The sequence below is a fragment of the Saccopteryx leptura genome, chromosome 5, assembly GCF_036850995.1.
Source record: "Saccopteryx leptura isolate mSacLep1 chromosome 5, mSacLep1_pri_phased_curated, whole genome shotgun sequence".
Lineage (NCBI taxonomy): Eukaryota > Metazoa > Chordata > Mammalia > Chiroptera > Emballonuridae > Saccopteryx > Saccopteryx leptura.
Window position 1 is genome coordinate 157,506,549 of NC_089507.1, and position 18,827 is coordinate 157,525,375.

Here is an 18,827-nt window from a genome sequence, read left to right on the forward strand (position 1 = left end):
TGATAGTGGATACACTCTGTAATAGTAAATTGAAAACAGGGTGGAGGGGAAGCGAGGCTTGTCAACAAACACTAAAGGTTTAAAAACAAACAAAATGAAAAGCAGGTTACACTTCAAAACTAGACCAACAGCCTCCAATGGAAATATATCACTACAAGAAATAAAAAGCGTGTGTTCTCAACAAGATCAAAGAATGTACTTTAATCATGATGGCATTGAGGGAAAAGTCATGAACACTACGGAGGATTGTATGGAAATTAGAAATCAGACTTTTCAAGTTAAAAACTTCAGTGGGACCAGTTAATAGCAAGTTGGATACTGCATCAAGTCAAATTGGTGAATTAGACAAGTGAATATGATAAGTTCTCTAGGAAATCAGGTAAAAAGGACCTGGATGAAAATGTATAAATTAAATATACATATAGAGATTCTAGCTAGTATGAACAGGAAGAAGAAAAACAATAGGGAAAAATGTGATAGAAAACAGTGACACAGAAAAAATCTGGGGCTGAAAATTGTGAAAGAACATTGTGTTTTGGGTAAACATCACGGAAAGGATATCAAACATAGACATAACCTTGTGATATTTTCTAATTTCAGAATATATAGGCAGACTGTTGTGTGTATTTGAGGACCTGTTGACCTATTGTTTCTGTTTCCCAGGAGAACTCCAACTAATATACTAGGTTCCATCATTAAATAAATTAATTAATGAAACAGCCATACAGGATAATCTTATGAAGGCACTGAAAGTCATCAACTGAATCAACACTTAAAATAGATCTTTGATTATGATAAGTCAAATGTAAAACAACCCACTGAACAACAGGCATGATTTGATTCCATTGGCAAATAGTACAGATATATATATATATATTTAGCAAATTATGGAAAGATTGCTCTAACCTTTTAAGAAAGGCTTTCTTTAAGTCAGGGGTCCCCAAACTTTTTACACAGGGGGCCAGTTCACTGTCCCTCAGACCATTGGAGGGCCAGACTATAAAAAAAAACTATGAACAAATCCCTATGCACACTGCACATATCTTATTTTAAAGTAAAAAAACAAAACAGGAACAAATACAATATTTAAAATAAAGAACAAGTAAATTTAAATCAACAAACTGACCAGTATTTCAATGGAAACTATGCTCCTCTCACTGACCACCAATGAAAGAGGTGCCTCTTCTGGAAGTGCTGTGGGGGCCGGATAAATGGCCTCAGGGGGCCGCATGCGGCCCACAGGCCGTAGTTTGGGGACCCCTGTTTTAAGTAATAAGAGGATGATAGGTGGATTTTACCTTATTCTCTATGCCCTTTTTTAATATTAATTTTTCTATGTGTTTCTGACAAATAGTTGAACATTACTTTTTAATACCTCAAAATTAATATTTTCTATTTTCAATTATATTAATTATAAAATATTGACTACTATCCATATAATACAAAATATAACACAGTATTAATTATAAAATAGCCATTCTGTCTATTATTTCTCATAATAATAATGATAATAATAATAATGATTTAAAATCTTTTCTATTAAAAACCATGAAGAAGAAAAGAAATGAGCTGTAAGTTTATGGCCACCTCCCTTATTTTTAATACTATTAATTATAAAGTATTAACTACTATCAGTATTAGTTAATACAAAATATAATAATACTAATTATAAAATACTGATGTCTTATATTATTTCTAGCAATAGTAATAATTTTTAAATTTCCACCAAAAACATAGGAATAAATAAAACAATTCCTAATTTTATGGTCATGTCCTTTACTTTGTTTAAAGCAGGGGTCTCAAACTCGTGGCCCGCGGGCCACATGCGGCCCGCCGAACAATTTTGTGCGGCCCGCAGACTAATCCACGAAGTTCAAAATATTTTGGATAAAATTAAGTAAGCCTAGGGGCCTACTTGTATTTTTCATTTCTCTAGCATCCTAGCTAGATATTAGCTTAGTTAACAGCAGTTGTGATGTGAACTACAGTTTCTGGTCATTTTGTGACACTGAAAAGTGTTGCGTAACAGTTGCCTTTTGTAAACCTAGTGCTGCCGCCAAATGGCTGTGATCTTGCTCTGCGGCCCACATGCTGAGTTGAGTTTGAGACCCCTGGTTTAAAGGGAAAGAAGGCACTACAGACACAGAATGGCACAAAATAGAAAGCAAACATGGGTGCCCTCCCTAGTTTTGAGCTCCTTACCCAGATGTATTACAAGTGACAGTTTACTGCATAGTTTTTCAAAATTTTCTACATATGCCTGTACACGAAGACAAACACCAAGTCCCCCTAAAACATTCACATGCCCTGAAGTCATGTAATCACTGTTCTTTACCTGTTCTTTTCAATTAATACCTTGTGGTGATCTTTTCCAATTTTGTCATGTATAGATATTTGCCATTCTTTATTACTGCCTATCCTTCTATTATACATGTAGACCAATTTAGCCAGTACATAATTAATGGACATTTAGATTGCTTAGAGATAATTTTATCTTAATTATACAATGACCATCTTATTAGATGTATTTATAAAAATTTCCAGAGTGAAATTCTTGAGGCAAGGAAAACTGCATACTTTAAAATGGATATATATTGCTAAATGCTCTACAATTATTTTTAATGATGAAACAATGTACACACTCAGGAAATGCATATGAGAAAATCTATATATCTTTGCCAGTACTGATTATAATGTTAAATAATTTACTTAGTATCAAATTAGTGAGTGAAAATGGTATCTTGTTTTGCTATGTGTGGCTTTAATTATAAGTGGATTTGAATACATTTTTTTTTTTGTATTTTTGGCCACTTCAGTTTCTCTTCTTATGAATATTTACAGTTTGCCTATTTTTTTTACTGTTTTGCTCACCTCCTTCATTGCTTGTTATTGAAATACTTATATGTAAAAGAAATCCTTTGCTTTGTGATGTATGTGAATTTATTCAGTTCATTTTTTGCCTTTTTTGCCCTAAAGTAATTATATATTTTAAGTATTAATATTTATTAATATTTTATCTCATGACTTCTATTTTTATCCTGCTTAGAAATATTTTTATAACTTTAGGCTTACAATAATTATATATGTGCTTTACTTCTAGGACTGTATTGGTTTGTTTATTGATTAATATAAAGTGTTACATGGAGGTTTTAAAATTTTCTTTTTTCCCAAAATAGTTGCCAGTTGCCCCAATGTAATTTCTCATAAATTTAGTTCAATATGTAAAATAGTTCCAAATTCTTTTGATCATGATGACTTCATAATATATTTTAGTATATGTTGGGCTTGAGTTCCTTCATGACTATACATTTTTCGTAATTTTCTTGGACATTTTACATACATTCTATCAAATAATCTTTAGCATCATTTGTCAAGTTACCTAAAAAATACAGTTGTATTGTAATTGGGCCATTTGAAAGCTACATATTCATTTGGGGAGAAATTTACATATTTTTTCAATATTGAATCTTCTTATCAAATTAGAACATGACACAGTTAAATCTTATTTTATGTTTCTCAGTAGTAGTATGTTTGGGTTATCAGTTTTATGAATTTCTCAAGGTAATTTTAGCTACTTTATTTTGGGAGTGGCATTTTTAATTGAATATTTTCTTTCAGTATATCTTTTGTGGTTATATTCTGTATATGAGAAAATTTTATTTTAATATTAATTATACAAATTTGTTAGGGTATATATTTGTTTTTAATAGCTTTTATCTAGACTGTTTTGAGTTTTATAAAATTACCAATGTATGTCATTCCCAAAATAATGAAAGCATTTTTCTATTTTAGTGTTATATCTTTATTGCTACCTTTTTCCCCCCTAATCGCTTTGGCTTGTACTTGTAGTGAACATTCTTGTGTTGTCTCTGACATTAATGATGAGTTTCAGGGCTTTCCTTTGCGCACATTTATATCTTTCAATTTTAGATCTAGATTCATCATCTTAAGAAGCACTCATTTATTTCTGTGAAGTAAATGTCTCATCCCCAGTTATGAGTGAAGTTTAGAACTAAAACTAATGTCTCTTTACCCAGAAGCCAGTGGGCGTTCCCAGAAATAGCCCTTCTGAAATGACGAGCTCATTGTATGCTACATGGCTCATGCATACACTTTCTGAGTCGAAATCTGCCCTGCACTCATTGAGTTCTTGCTCTGACTTCAGAAGTCCAGATGGCAGCAAATGCACTTTCATGAAAGTAGGAAAACTAGCCTAGGACTTATATTCCCATGACTGGGTATTAAAACATTTTAGGCCCCAAACGGGAGAATTATGCTGATGGTGGAAGGGAAACCACTATCATGAAGTTGTTTTCTATAGAGAACAACTCTTCCTGCAGACCAGCGCCTCATCCTCTCTGTGAACATCACAGCAACAGTAGGTGGCTCCCATGAATAATTACAAAGGTTACATTCTATTTTGTTTTAAAAAACACATTGAATTTTTTTTTCAGCTTGTGAGAGTACAACTTTTAAAAATGTATAACCATATGTCTGGATTTGAAATCCAGTCTCCGTAAGAAGCCAAGCTTGTTGGCCATTATAATGACAAAACAGGCCAGTTTCTGTGTCAGGTCGTGGCTGGATGGAGAGGACGTGCAATCCCCCTGAAGGCAATTATTTTTCATGTAGCCCTTTTAATAATGTCCACATTCTGCGCCAGATAAGCTGATCAATAGTAGCTCTGGGAGGACAATCTCATCTATGCTGGTGTGTCCTGCATGATTCCTATGGACAAATTAAAATGAAAAAGACATCCTAAAGTGATATCCTTCCTCCCAGTTCCTGGGGGCAGGCATGGAAGAGAGTCAGGAGGAGAGATTTATAAACTCAACCAAGGCCCTCTGGGAAAAACAAACCACACAATGGCAGTGAAATACTCACAGAGAAGGGTCAAACCGGGCCCTTTTGTGGCTCCCCCATCATCTGGGCTGTGCAGGGGTGAGCAGCGTGGTCAATGGCCAAGTGACAGATCATTAAGTGTCAGGGTCACACCTGTCTATTTTCCCCTCTTCTCTGGGCCCATCTTCTATGGGCCTACTGGTAGAAATGCTGGCTTCTCAGCACCCTGCCTTATAGTCACCGCTGCCTGGAGCTCAGTGGGGCAGTCCTCACGTGCACAAGGTGGTGACTCAGGGTGTACAGGTTGTCTGGAAGGGGAGGGGGGTTGATGTTTAAAAAGTGTTCATGATTTCACGGCAACCAGTGGAGCCTAGGGCTAAGTTGAGAGACCCCAGTTGATCTGTCCAACAGCTGGGAGCTAAGCCTTGTATGATTGCGACATGACCCCAAAATACATCAAACAATTGCAATAGTTAGGCAATTCAGATACTACCTATTCCTTCACTCTCCAGCTCGTGTCTAGGATCATTTTTTTTTCAAACAAAATATACCCACTACCTATAGTATAATATATAGTAAGAGAGATTAAGGAGAAATAGCTCTGTTTGAAAGGGACAAAGATGGGGAGTTCCCCATCCGTCTTTCCCTTAGACTCCTTCTCCACAAGGACTTACATATAACAAGTCCTTGATATCATTTGTTTGATGAATTAATGAACTTTCCAATAAATTACTGCAGATTCTGTAAACATGTCATTATAAGCATTTATTACACCCTATTAAATTGAATACTGTATTTAATGGATATACAGAGGAATATTAGATACAGGCAATGTCCTCCATGAGTTTTAGTTTAGTTTGGAATAGGGGTTATCATAACCCAAAGTCACTCTTCCCATCAACGCTGCAGAACCAGTCTCATCGTCCCACTTACACAAAGACTCAGGGAGGTTCTGAGGGGTGAGGTGGTTTGCTGAAGGCCCCTCACTGGAAGTATGGAGTGGAGGCTTAAACCTGCAACCTTATGCTTAGTTATGTGTTCCTCATTACCAATAAATGCAGGAAAATGAGAACACGCTGAGTGCTGGGTGCAGTTGGTTTTGCTGGTAGTGAGCAGTTTACAGAGGTCTGGGCAGCACAGCTTCCTCTGGGCCCCACCCAGGACTTCCTGCAACATGATGCCAAGTGGCTTTTAGACATACCTTCTACCCTGTCAGAACTTGTCTCATTCTAATATTATTAAAGCAATAAATCATTCCTGGATTGGCCGTATGGGGCTGTGGTCACTTCTAAGAACTCCTGGGGAAGACAAGAGATTATCCTTTATGCTTCCATCAGGGGAGTCAGTACCTATTGGCTATTGTTGATCAGCTCACTCTTTAACTGCTCACCATTTCCAGTGTAATTCTTCCTCTGTAAAGCCTCAAACACTCTAGTCCTATTGGCCGTGACCTGAGTCAGGTGTTGATATGGTAAGAAGCATAGGAGTGGGGATGGAGAAGAGAAAGATAGAAGCCCTTCTCTGACAGGTCTATGTTAATAACAGGCACTTGAGCACCTCACTAAGTGATCTCTCTCCAGACCCCTGGAATTTCACAGAGTCATGAGGAGGGTGGCCCATGGCCCCCCTGATCCTCTGTGCCCATCCACCTCACCCATGTCATTCACTTGAAAGTACCTCCCTTCATCAACCTAGTTTTGGACAAATTGGCCTGCTCAGCATGACCCAGCTGAGTTCCAGATGCCTCCCTAATTTTCAGATCCTGATATACTTGACACATTTATATCTCTTGTCATATTTCCTCTCCTGCTGAGGTTAAGATGCATTGAGTACACAGAAGTGACATCTGCCAAAGGACTGCTTGGGGGTCCAGTCATGGTCTTAAATGGCCCCCCACCTTGTAGGAAAGCAGCCCCATATCACCCAGAGAAGACAGTTCCATAGAGCAGGCAGCTGCCCCCAGAGCCAGGGAAATGGGGAAGTTTGTTGAGTGCTTCTTTGTACTGAAGCATATACATGGGCACACACACACATGCACACACACACCGGAACAGATACATTCATCTGTGCACACATGGACACAAGTATAGATATGTACATGTTTCTACACAAACATATTTACACACATAGATATCTTCTCATAAACATAGAGGGGAAACATAGCTTTCAGAATTACCTTTCTAAAACACAAATTTGACTATGTTGTTTGATGATATTTAGCAATGATTGTTAATTTCATTGACAGTGACAATGGACTTCTGGTTACGAAGGAAATGTCCTTACTTTTGAAAACGCATACTTAGCAGTGCTAAAATGTCATGCTGTTTGTTATTTACATTAATTATTACAGCAGAAATACAGATGATATAAATAGGACAAAATGTTTTTAAATACAGAATTTTAAACTATATTATCTTTTCTGAGTTCCTTGTATGCTTAAAATTTTTCTTTATAAAAGGTAATAAAAGAAAGAAATTCTGAGTTCATTTGTACCACTCTGTTTTTGCATGGTCCTGGACTTTGTTACTCAAAGAATGGTCATTGAACCAGCAGCTTTGGCATATCCTAGAAACTTGCTAAGAGTGCAAAATCTCTGGGCTCACCCAGCACTACTGAATCAGAATGTAATGCAATTTAACAAGATTCGCAGGTGATTTATATATGTAATAGTTATGGACTGAATGTTTGTGCCCCTCAAAATTCATATGTTGAATGAAGCCTTCATCCCCAATGTGATGGTATTTGGAAGTGAGATGTTTGGGAGGCAATTAGGTTTAGATTAGAAGAGGAGGGTGGGGCACCCATGATGGAATTAGTATTCTTATAAAAGGATAAGGAGAGATCAGAGCTCTCGCTTTCCAACCTGTGAAGACACAGGGAGAAGGTGGTCCAACATCTGCAAGCCAGGAACATCAGCCTGCTCCTTGATGTTGGACTTTGCAGCCTCTAAAGCCATGAGAAATAAATTCTCAAACACCTTCACCTTCTCCCCTTGTCTCCATAGTCACAGCCAGCATCTGTTCTTATGCAACAATGTCTCTAGCCGGAACTAATTGTAATAATTCTCCGTGTGCTCTCCCACGCCCAGTATTGCCCTTACCAATCTATTCCCCTGAGTGTAGGTGGAATGGTCTTTGAAAACACAGATTTTGTTATGCAAGTTTCCATCAGAACCCTTAGCTGTTTCCCATTCCCATGGTATACATTTTGGAAGTCCCTAATATGTCCTGCGTGGCCTGAAGGAGTAAGCCCAGTCTCTAATTCCAGCTGTACCTTCTATTTCCGCCCCCTTTCCCACACCGCAGCCACACTGGCCTCTTACTGTTCTTTGAAAGTTTCTGACTGTTCTGCATCAGAACACATAGATGTTCACACACACTTTTCGTTTCCTGAAACTTTCCCTCCTCTGCTCCTTTTGGTCCAGACAGTGCTTACTCAGCTTTTGGATTTCAGACAAAATGTCATTTTTCCCAAGCAGCCCTCCCCGACTTTTCAGTTCAGATCAGGACTCTTGTAAAATGTTCCTGTGCTGCTGCTCTGCACCTTTCTTTCATTGCACGTGCCATAACAGCAACAAAATACTGCTCACAAAAATTCGGGGATCAGGGGACATGCAGATACTCCAGTACGTTCAGCCTTTCGTCTAGTGCATTTTCACCAATGAAATAAAAGTAGGTTTTGCATAGCGTTTGCATAATTGAACAACTTTCTTTGACTTGTCGTTTGCTTTTCTGATGTTCTTGTTTCATAAAAAATAGTCAAATGCTTTTTTATTGCTTCCTATTCATTTTGAAGTATCCCCTAATTTTTGTGAGCTGTATATTTAAAAATGACACAGTCCGTGATTCATCCCTTCCATGGAAACGCAACCCTCAAGAAGCTGAGAGCAGGATCTGTGTTCACATTCCTGCTGCAGCCCTAGTGCCTGAACATTGCCCAGCACGAAGTAGATGACCAAGATATCTTTGCTAAATGAACAAACGAGTAAAAGCCAGCTGTGCACACACCTTGTACGTACAAGGCGCTTCATAAATATTGGGTGAATAAAATGGTGGAGTGGGCCCTTCCTTATCCACAGTATCAGAACACACATCTCTGAGACAGCCAGGTGCAGCCACTCTGGAGAGGACACTGAGTGAGGACATCAGTGACTAGCAAAGAGCACCACCTTGTATGAATATTCAGAAACCGGCCTTTGCTCTAATTGCAGCACCCCTCCGCCCCTCCCCCCAGCAGAGCCATTCTGACAGGTTCCCTGTAGTGGAGAAAGCATGCAGGTTCTCTGGAGGTCTCTCTTCCTCACCTCAGACCTGTGCAGGGAAAGCCACAGGCTGGGCTTTTGGGGCACAGGTCCATCCGCCCAGTGCCACACTCTGCCCTGGGAGGGCATGGCTTGCAGTGATACTCTCAGGAACATCGGCCATGAAAACTTGTGCTTGGTTGTCACGTGCAGATGTGGATTACCTGAAACCGGATGTAATATGCAGCAAACTAGACGCAGTCATATATATTTAGCATGAGTACCGCCAGGTCTGTAGCTGCTGGTTTTTCTCTGCATGCAAAGTGCTTTCATGTGCATACTCGCCATTGATTCCTACAGCAAAGCTGAGGCGGTTACTGTTTTTCCTTTATTACATTTATGGAATTCAGTCTCAGTGTAAGGCAGCGAGCATGCTGTCTGGAATACAATAAGAACATAATGCATCTAGCTGAGCTGGGAACAAAAGCCAGGTTTCTGGCTCCTACACTGCTTCTCTGTTTCTTTGTCCCCCACTGCATTAGTGGGGTGAAGAGTTGGGCACAGGTGGGTGGGCATGGCTTGATGCTCCTCCCCTGGCTCCCTCCTGAGAAGGAGCCCAGGTATCTGCTCCCAGGAGTCCCTGCCAACATGTGCCATTCATACCGGCTAATTATTATTGAGCATTTCTTATAGCTTGTACACTTTTATAAGTACTCGATCCCTGTTATCTCATCCATCTTCACAATATAAATTTGAAGTATAGACTATTACTACTTCCATCACAGATGAGGAAACTGGGAACCAGGGAAATTAAGGAATGTTCCCAAGACCCCACAAGAAGGTTTAGAGCCAAGGCAGTCTGACTGCAGAGCTGAACACTTAAGCACGAGGCCACACTGCCTTCTCCGCCATGTTCAGTCTTTTTGTTGTCATCTCTGTCCTTCTACTTGCTGTCATCCTCTCACAGGGAAATAGGAGCTCACTTACACTCAGGGTTTTAACTGGACTTCACTTTCTTTGGTTCCTTTTGTCTCCCGGGATAGGGAAGGAAGCTAAAATCTTTTTCTTGGACTAAAAGGAAGAACTGATAAAAAGTGCCTGTAGGCTATCCTATGTTCTTGTAAGATATTAGGGCTTACTCACTGGTAGTACTTACTGGGTTATTATAATAATTATGCAAAGCAAACAAATTAGCTAAGTTAACTTCTCACTAAAGCTTGTTTCAATGAGGTGTATAAGAGAAAATGTATTCTCTCATTTATTGTTCAACCGAATGGGAATTCTAAAGGGGAAAAACCATTCTCAAAGGGATAATTAAAAGAGACATTACCTAGACAATCACATTGAAAATGTACACACGTGCATGCATGTAACTCTTGTTTAAGACCCATGTGCAAGAACGTGGATTTGGAAACTGATTTCAAGGTAGGCTATTTTAAATAAAAGCAGTGAAAACTTGTGATTGAGAACTGCAGCAGCATCTTTAAAATGCTCATATTTCTGAAATAATGAGCTACTTTGCAAGATGACAGATTTAAACAGTGAAGCATAAGCTTCAAAATACTTGCTGTCTAGGCAAGCTTATGACATTTCTACAAATGGGGTTTTCATAGGCTGGGGGAATTGGGAAGGAGACATTGAATACTTCTCAATTTTAACAAGTATTTTATATTGCAGAGCTCTTCATAATCACTTTTAATAATTGTTACCTCCAACAGCTCTGGGTTGTTTTTTTTTTCATTTTACAAATAACAATAACCAATGCAGAGGGAATAAAGGGAATATATTTTGGAGGCTACTTCCTACTTAATATCAGGGTTAGCTTAGTGATCTCACCTAGAAAGTGTTGTGAAATGTTGATTTGTGTTCTCAGAAGGGGATTTGTGGTAGGAGTTCTCACTGGACCTGCACTGCGGTCCAGGTGGGCTTCATAGGGCTCTGGTGGGAGGTCAAAAGAGAAAAGGGTCAAACCAAAGAGCTATCCTGGCCTCCAGTCTTGTTAATCAGCTGTTATATGACTCTTTGTGGAGTACTGCATTTTGAAAGGAATCATTTCTCCATTCCTTCATTTGGGAGCAACCAGTTAGTGAGCATCCACAAAAAAGCTGCATTAAAGCTTTCTAACCCTAAGGTACCTTGGAAATCCATCTCTGCAGCTAGCCACCCACCTCCTGTAAGCCACCTTATGTTCACAGTAGTTTGCTATTGAACTGACCCAAGTCAGACCCAATTTGGATGTCAAGTGGGAGGGGACAGGTGCTAAGTTTTACTACACGGTTTTAAAGATGCCATAAACCCCAGAGAAGATATTTGTCTAAATGTGTGAAAGACTGACGGATCTCTAATCTTGCCCAGGATCAGTTCATTTTCGTGAAACCTTCCCCAGACCAGCTGAGCCTCACTCATCACCAGCTGGGATTGGTACTGCAAAGTTTTATTTAACTTCCATCCCATTCAACGTTTGTGTTTAGAACATTTACTTTTTGTCAGGTCCAGTGCTAGGCCTGGGAAAACCACATGATATATTTTACGACATCTTTCCTTGTTTGTGTCATGTTCTGTGCTTGTTGTACCTCTGAGATTGGGAGCTCTGGAAGTACAGGGTGTAGCTGACACCTCGCGTTCACCCTTGCGCTGCCCACAGGAGAAGGGTCCTGGTAGCCAATCACGGGAATTGCCTCAGTGGATTCCCATGCTCTTCACCAGTGTACTATTACTTACCAAACTCCTACAAGGCAAAGGGAGAGGTAGCATCCTGTTTTCTAAATGAATCTAGTATTTCTGATTTCTTCTTTTTGCATCATAGCAACCCATTAAAACTATTTTATTTTTATTTTTGGCTCCAATTAGTTCTTGGCATATGTTACTCTTTGTTTTCCCTCTCTTTTACTGGCCTTCTGCATTGCTTCTACATTTACACAGGTCTATGGTAGGACAGAGCATTCTGCCACTCCTGACAGAGAGTCTGTCGTGCCTGCATGTCATAAAGACAGGTGAGGCAGAAGAAATTAGCAATGTCACCTCCAACAATAAACTCAGTTAACAATCCCATCCTGTGCATTTGTATTCTACACTTAGCCCAAGATTTTCCTGCTTGTCTTTTTTTTTCTTTTAATATTTTGAAACTGAGTAGCATGCCTGCATTTGCAAGGAATGGTATCAGGAGAGGCAGCCATGAGTAAAGGCTGATAGAAGGGAAGATTGTGTTAAAACACAAGGCCTATTAGTGTCATTATATATCTCAGGAAAAGATTTCGGAGTTTAATGCCATTGTTTGCCAACAAGGAACCTGGAATTTAAAAAGTTTAACGTGTTATCCTGGTTATGGAGCAAGTCAGTAGGAGACTGTGGGCTATATTTGGGGTGGGTGGGCTTTCAACGGGCTCCTCTCCATTCATCAACATAGAATTCTCTGTGAGGTCCCCACACACTCAGATGCTGACCTAGTCTATCTAGCTGCCTCTGGGGACACATCTGTCACAGAGCTTAGAGCACGGAACTTAGAGTTAGATGGCTCTGGATTTTCAAAACCAGGCTTATGAAACCACTTTGAGCTAGTCGTATTCCTTCCCCTTCCATCTGCTGCCTCCTTTGTAAGATGAAGACAATGATGCTGTCTGCATGGCTGTTATGTGAATGAAGTGAGCTCACAGCCCACACTCTTACAAGCTGTGAGGCTCAGTCGGGGCTCTCGCCGTGACACATACACTGCTTAGAAATACCCGTGATGCACCCAGATGAGCTCCTTGGTGGAGAGCTATCCAACAGCATGCGCTATTGAGTCTCCAGAATGGCCATGGGTGGCCTATTAAACGAGGACACTACCCTCTGGCTGCTCTTATTTGCTCGTTCCATGGAGCCTGCCCAAATACTTGCTGGGTGCCTACTCAGTGCTGCACACTGTGCAGCGCAGAGGTGATTTGGATGAGGTCCCTGTCATTGAAGTGCTATCGGAGAAGTAGCTGCAGTGGACGGCTACAGTTACAGAAGAACCCGCAAAGTGGCCCAGGGAACAGACTGTGCCCCACAGCTTTAGAGACTCACAGAGCCCTTTGAATCACTGAACTATATGTGTTTCATTTGTATGGCTTTTATGATCAAGCTTATGGTGAAAAAGCATCAGGAAAATCTGCTCTTTCTTAATATGTGCAAACAAATGCAGAAATGACATATTGCGAAGGTAGGTCGCATCTGATTTCATGGGCACCGGCTTCCACCTAAAGAGGCAGCCCCCGCCTTGTGTCTCTGGCTTCAGCTTCCCAGGGGCTGACAAGGATATTTGCTCTGTGAAGGGACGGTTGAACACAGGCCACCCACTTTAGCGAAGGTCCCCTTTCTGAAGGGCAATGGAGGGGAGTTTCAGGGTGGGTTTTCCTGATGATTTAGCTTGAGGGTGAGCTGAGGTAGGACTTGGCATAGAGCAGTGGTCCCCATCCCCCGGGCCGCGGACCGGTAGTGGTCCGTGGGCCATTTGGTACTGGTCCACAGAGAAAGAATAAATAACTTACATTATTTCCATTTTGTTTATATTTAAGTCTGAACGATGTTTTATTTTTAAAAAATGACCAGATTCCCTCTGTTACATCTGTCTAAGACTCACTCTTATTTTGAACTTCGTGGATTAGTCTGCGGGCCGCACAAAATTGTTCAGCGGGCCGCATGCGGCCCATGGGCCGTGAGTTTGAGACCCCTGCTCTTGACGCTTGTCTCAGTCACATGATACATTTATCCATCCCACCCTAAAGGCCTGTCTGTGAAAATATTTTCTGACATTAAACCGGTCCGTGGCCCAAAAAAGGTTGGGGACCACTGGCATAGAGGGAGAGTAATCTGATATTATCACATATCAGGAAAACAAGGTCTTATGGCAAAGATGAAATGAAAAGGATCCTTGGGAAGTAGAGTATGAATGTCACTAAGGATATTGTCTGGAAACTCGGAGCCCTGTTGCATTACAAAGCACAGTAATAAAAGGCAGAGGGAAGCCGGAGTGACAGGGAGTATGGAGCTCACCTCCCTTCCTGGACAGGTGGGCACACTGACGCCCAGCAGGCTTTGCTGAAGTCACATGTGAGTTGATGGGGAAGTTGGGGCAATTTTCCAACTCAGTCCCTGCTCCTTTCCACCCCCAGAGTGCTGTGTTGCCTATGGTCTGCACCGAGTGATCTGCGAACACTGCCTCCTGTCTCTGACATCTTCACAACACGTCCATCTATTTGATTCTGCAGTGTTTTATATAGTGGGACTTCTCCATCCAGTCTGTTGTCCTGCTCTCCAAACACTGGTAGTTTCTCTGCCATCCCTTTGACTGTTTTATGGACTCTAAGAACTGATTTTAGAACTTCAGCCTAGCTCCCCTCGTTAGAGCTGGGCCTCTTCCCATGAGCTGTTCTCCCAATTCCCTCCATCTACCCTCTGCCCTCGCCTGGCCCCATGTAGCACCTGGTGGAGTAATATATAACACAAAGCAGTAAATAAATACCTGTAAGAGCAAACAAAAGCAAAGCCTTGACAACAGACACAGCAAGCATAATGGGAAGATAGTGTTGCACAGCGCAGAAGATAAAATGGCCCCCAGGAGCAACACAGAGCTAATGGAAGCATGTTTCTGGCCAGCTCTGCCCAGCTCTAAAGAGAAAAAGCTTCATTCTGAGGGGTGACAGGATGCTCTGTGCCTCCCCAACTTCCTCTCTTCCCCAATCCCTGTGTCTTTGTGCCTGTCTGTGCTGCTTTGCTGGGGCAGTGATCTCTGTAGCTGCTAACTGTGCCTTTCTAGATACACACTACTTCCTGTCGCTTTGGTAGATCACGGTTCCCTGAACCTGCTTTTGCATCGCCCAAACACTTTGTGCTTGTCCCTCTTGGGAGTGCTTGGGAGGTGCAGTTAGGGACAGCTGGTGCACAGCCACCTCTGTCCTCCCTGCCACAGCTTCAGTGCAGCCCTGAAGTGCAGCCCTCCGCCCACCGTTAGGCTAAGGTTTGCAGAAGCTGCTTTGAGATGTGTGGTTAATAAGGGAAGAGCAATTCAATGGAGAAGGGGTGTGTGGCCAGAGTGTAGTCCCGTAGTCAAATATGGTCTTTGAACCACTCAGCTGGGACTCGATCTCAAAGACTCCTACAGACGCCTCACTTTTCAATTGCTCTGACACTCCCTATACCTCTGCATGTCCCCCTGCTCCCACCCCAGGCTGCTCCAGGGTCTGACCTTCCTCTCTGATGCCTGCACTGGCTTCCTCATTTCCATGACACGGCTGTCTGGGTTCTGGACCTACCTTCACCTGTTCAGGCCCCTATATTTTACATATTTGACACCAGACCTGTTGGTCTTTCCACTTCTAGGACCTCTCATAGTCATCCATTCCACATCAACTCCCACCAGCCTGGGTCTGGCCCTTAGAAAGCCTGTACCCATCGCCCTGTCTTTAACTGGCTTTTCCCTCCAGCTGCTCTCCTTACCAACCCAACCCAGAATCCACACAAGACAGACAGCCTCTTCCATATGGCGGTCATCTGGTCAATGACTTTTCTTGGCTCCCACTGTCTTTGCAATAGGCCCTCAAGGATTGTTGCTGATTGATGGGTTGCTCTGTAAACTCTGCATGATGCCTGTGTTTACAAGGCCCTGACACAGCCTTTAATGACCACTTGCATTAATCTCTCTTTCCAAAAAAGGGCTTTGGAGATATTTAATGTGCAGCCTGCATCTTGTTCAATAGATGCCTGAGAGGTGGAAGGGAGTTCAGAGAAGCCATTGAGTTTAAAAAACACTCTGAATGACATTCCTTCTTTGGGGACATTTCTCCAAACTGATCAGCTAGCTTGAAAGTGGAGTTTGCTTTCATTTTTAGCATTGCTCCAAATTTGAATGCCACTTATGTCTCTGAGCAATGCGGTGTTCCTTGTGACAGCCAGAGCAAAGTCTAATTATGGAAAGATAAATATGAGTTCTAACTTCTTGCTTTTCCCCAGGATGTCACAACCCTACATGCTTTGTGAGTTCAGATTTTTGTAAGTCACGATTGTGCAGGAGAAAAGTTGATATTATTAAATATACTCTTACCTGTACAACTTCTTCAGAGACTAAGAGCTCTTCCTGCCTTTACAAATGTAAAGAAATTGGATAAAGAGACAATAAACTAAACTTTTCTGGAGACACTGGATATTTTGATCTATTTTTACTGCAGCCTATTTCCAAGGGCGACACATCTATAATTTTTTTTTTAATTAAAGGTGCAACTCAAAAGCTACTGCAGCCTGACCTCTGGAACAGGCACCACAGGGTGTCGGCGGCAGCTGCGAATAGCGTGAGCACCAAGAAGGCATCGTCTGGGTCTTACTAAGGGAAAATACCTTGACCCTACACTGACGAAGCAGAATAGCATCTCAAAGAGCAGGGGCTGTGTTAGTGTTGGGGTGGCTGCAGTTTGACCTGCTGTTCACTCTTGTGAGGGCACTGGTGACGTCCCAACCAGGAGGGCTCTCACGCCTGGTGAAGTACAGATTAGATTAGCCTAACTTCTCCCTGCTGGCTGCTTCCTCTTTACTGAAGGAGTGTCACAGGAAGATGCTGCTGAGAAGCCTGAGTAGAAAGGCAGAGCAGAGGGCAATGGAGCAGAGAGAAATGACATTTATATTTGTTTTTGAACAGTGGGGACAACCATTAGCAAATTTATGAATTCAAGTCATTGACATTTACACTGTAATTAGGATCACCGTGTCCTTGTTTTAAGATAGAACTTCGGAGTTTCGCACCGAAGGATCTCAATGAGTAGTGCAATCCTGAGTACCTTAAATGGAACATAGAAATATTTAGTAATTTCTTAATTAATTAAAACCAGGTGAGAATGTTGAATATTCTCCTTTCCTCTGAGAGTCAGGCCCATCTCAGGTGCTCCTGTAGCATCCTTAATTTTTTTCCCCACGTTGATGCAAAACCTGGAATTAGTCATCCACTCTTTGGCATCCCTTCTAGTTGGTGATTTCCAAGAGGGCAGAGATTACATCTGTCTTTTCATTGTTCTGTGTGGTCTCAGCTTTAGAATGGTGCCTAGCCCATAGTACACACACTACCAACATATCTTACATGGATAATGTTTGGAAGGTCAGACTGTTGGCACTTTTGATTTGAGTTGATAATCTTTGTATGCTAAATCTTATGGTCACGGTGACTCAATATCTCTGAGAGCCCAACTTTAAATCTCTGTATATTTTTTACACACTTTGCCAAGCGTCAAAGAACAGGGTGGGCACAGCGACATAGCTAAGAGCCTTCTTCTTGCTCAGAGAAGAATGAAAAAGAAAAACAACACAACCAAACCAGTTCTATTTAGTCCTGAGCAGAGGCAGAAGGTGGGTAGCTGGGGGAGAGATCTGGTGGTCTTGAGGGGTTTAAGAGCTGGCTGAGAGACAGCCAAAGACTGGTAGTGTGGACAGTAAGTGTGGAGGCAGGAGAGACTGGCTCAGGGAACGAATTTGAAGGCATGTCAATTTCTGAGAACTGGACATCTCCATAGTCAAAGATGGATGGAACAAATGGTATCTTAGGGGACACCAATTGAGCTCATGGGATAGTCCCAGATGAGGCTTCTTCTCTCTAGTAATTTCTGGACACTGGAAAAAATCCCATGATGTTTGGCTACCACCCCACGGCAAGAGTGAGGAAGAAAAAACTCTTAATTTACACTGTCTCTCCAAAAACACCAACAATAAATAAATTAGTGCAATGACACATACACTGGACCATGACCAACATTTACTGTTTCGTCTTCTTTAGACAGTGAAAGAAAGAACACATAAATTTAGAGAAAAATAAAGTACTTGAGTCTCCAGACCCAGTTACCAGAAGCTAATCAGTGAGTATTTTTGGAAAATTAAAATTGAAAAATATAAGGCTTAGAGAAATAAAGAAGACATTAATTTCACTTCTCTATAGTAATCCACCTGTTCTTTTCAAGCAAGCCTTCCCTTAATTTCCCCATGTCATCAACTGAAGAATGAATGCTAATACTTAAATATGCGACCTCCAAATAACTAAAACTGATACTCACTTTTAAAAATGGAAGTGCTCTAAGAGTATAAGGTTCTAATATATATTTCTTTAGAGGAGAAAGGGTGAGAAAGAAGAACTGGTGAGTCTGAAATTTAAATTTTTAGACTAGGATGTTTCCAGAAGGTTCTTAATAGGACTTTTGAATTCATATTCTTGAGAAAATTTTCTACATCCTGCTGGGGTGTACAAAGAAACGGTTATCCACTGTCTGTGTGAGAGGGAGGGCACAGGGCCTGACGTGTGCAACCTCAACGCTTAAAATAGTGACTCATTTTGGCATGAAATTCAGCCAGAAATCTAATTTTTATGGCCTAAGCTTAAAAAAACTTCACTTTCTATGGATTCTGCTCTATCCAGATGTAAAGAGAGCAGATTTTACAGATGGATTGTTAATTTTCTTGGAAGTGTAATGGTGAGTTAACTTGAAAAAACTGTTACAGCGCTTGTTCTTTGAAAGAGTCAATATTACTACCATGAGTTATAACATCTGTTTTTAATTAATTGGGCACATTTTGGTTCAGGTATTGGCCCCGGTCTGTTTTCACAGTCTGGCTCTGTCTTTCTTCTTCCTTTCTCCTTCCTTCCTTCTTTCTCCTCCTTCTTCTCCTGCTTTTATTTCTTTTAGGATGTATGATTTGCATATGATGAAATTCACCCATCTCAATCATTCCAGCTGATGAATTTTAACACTCACAT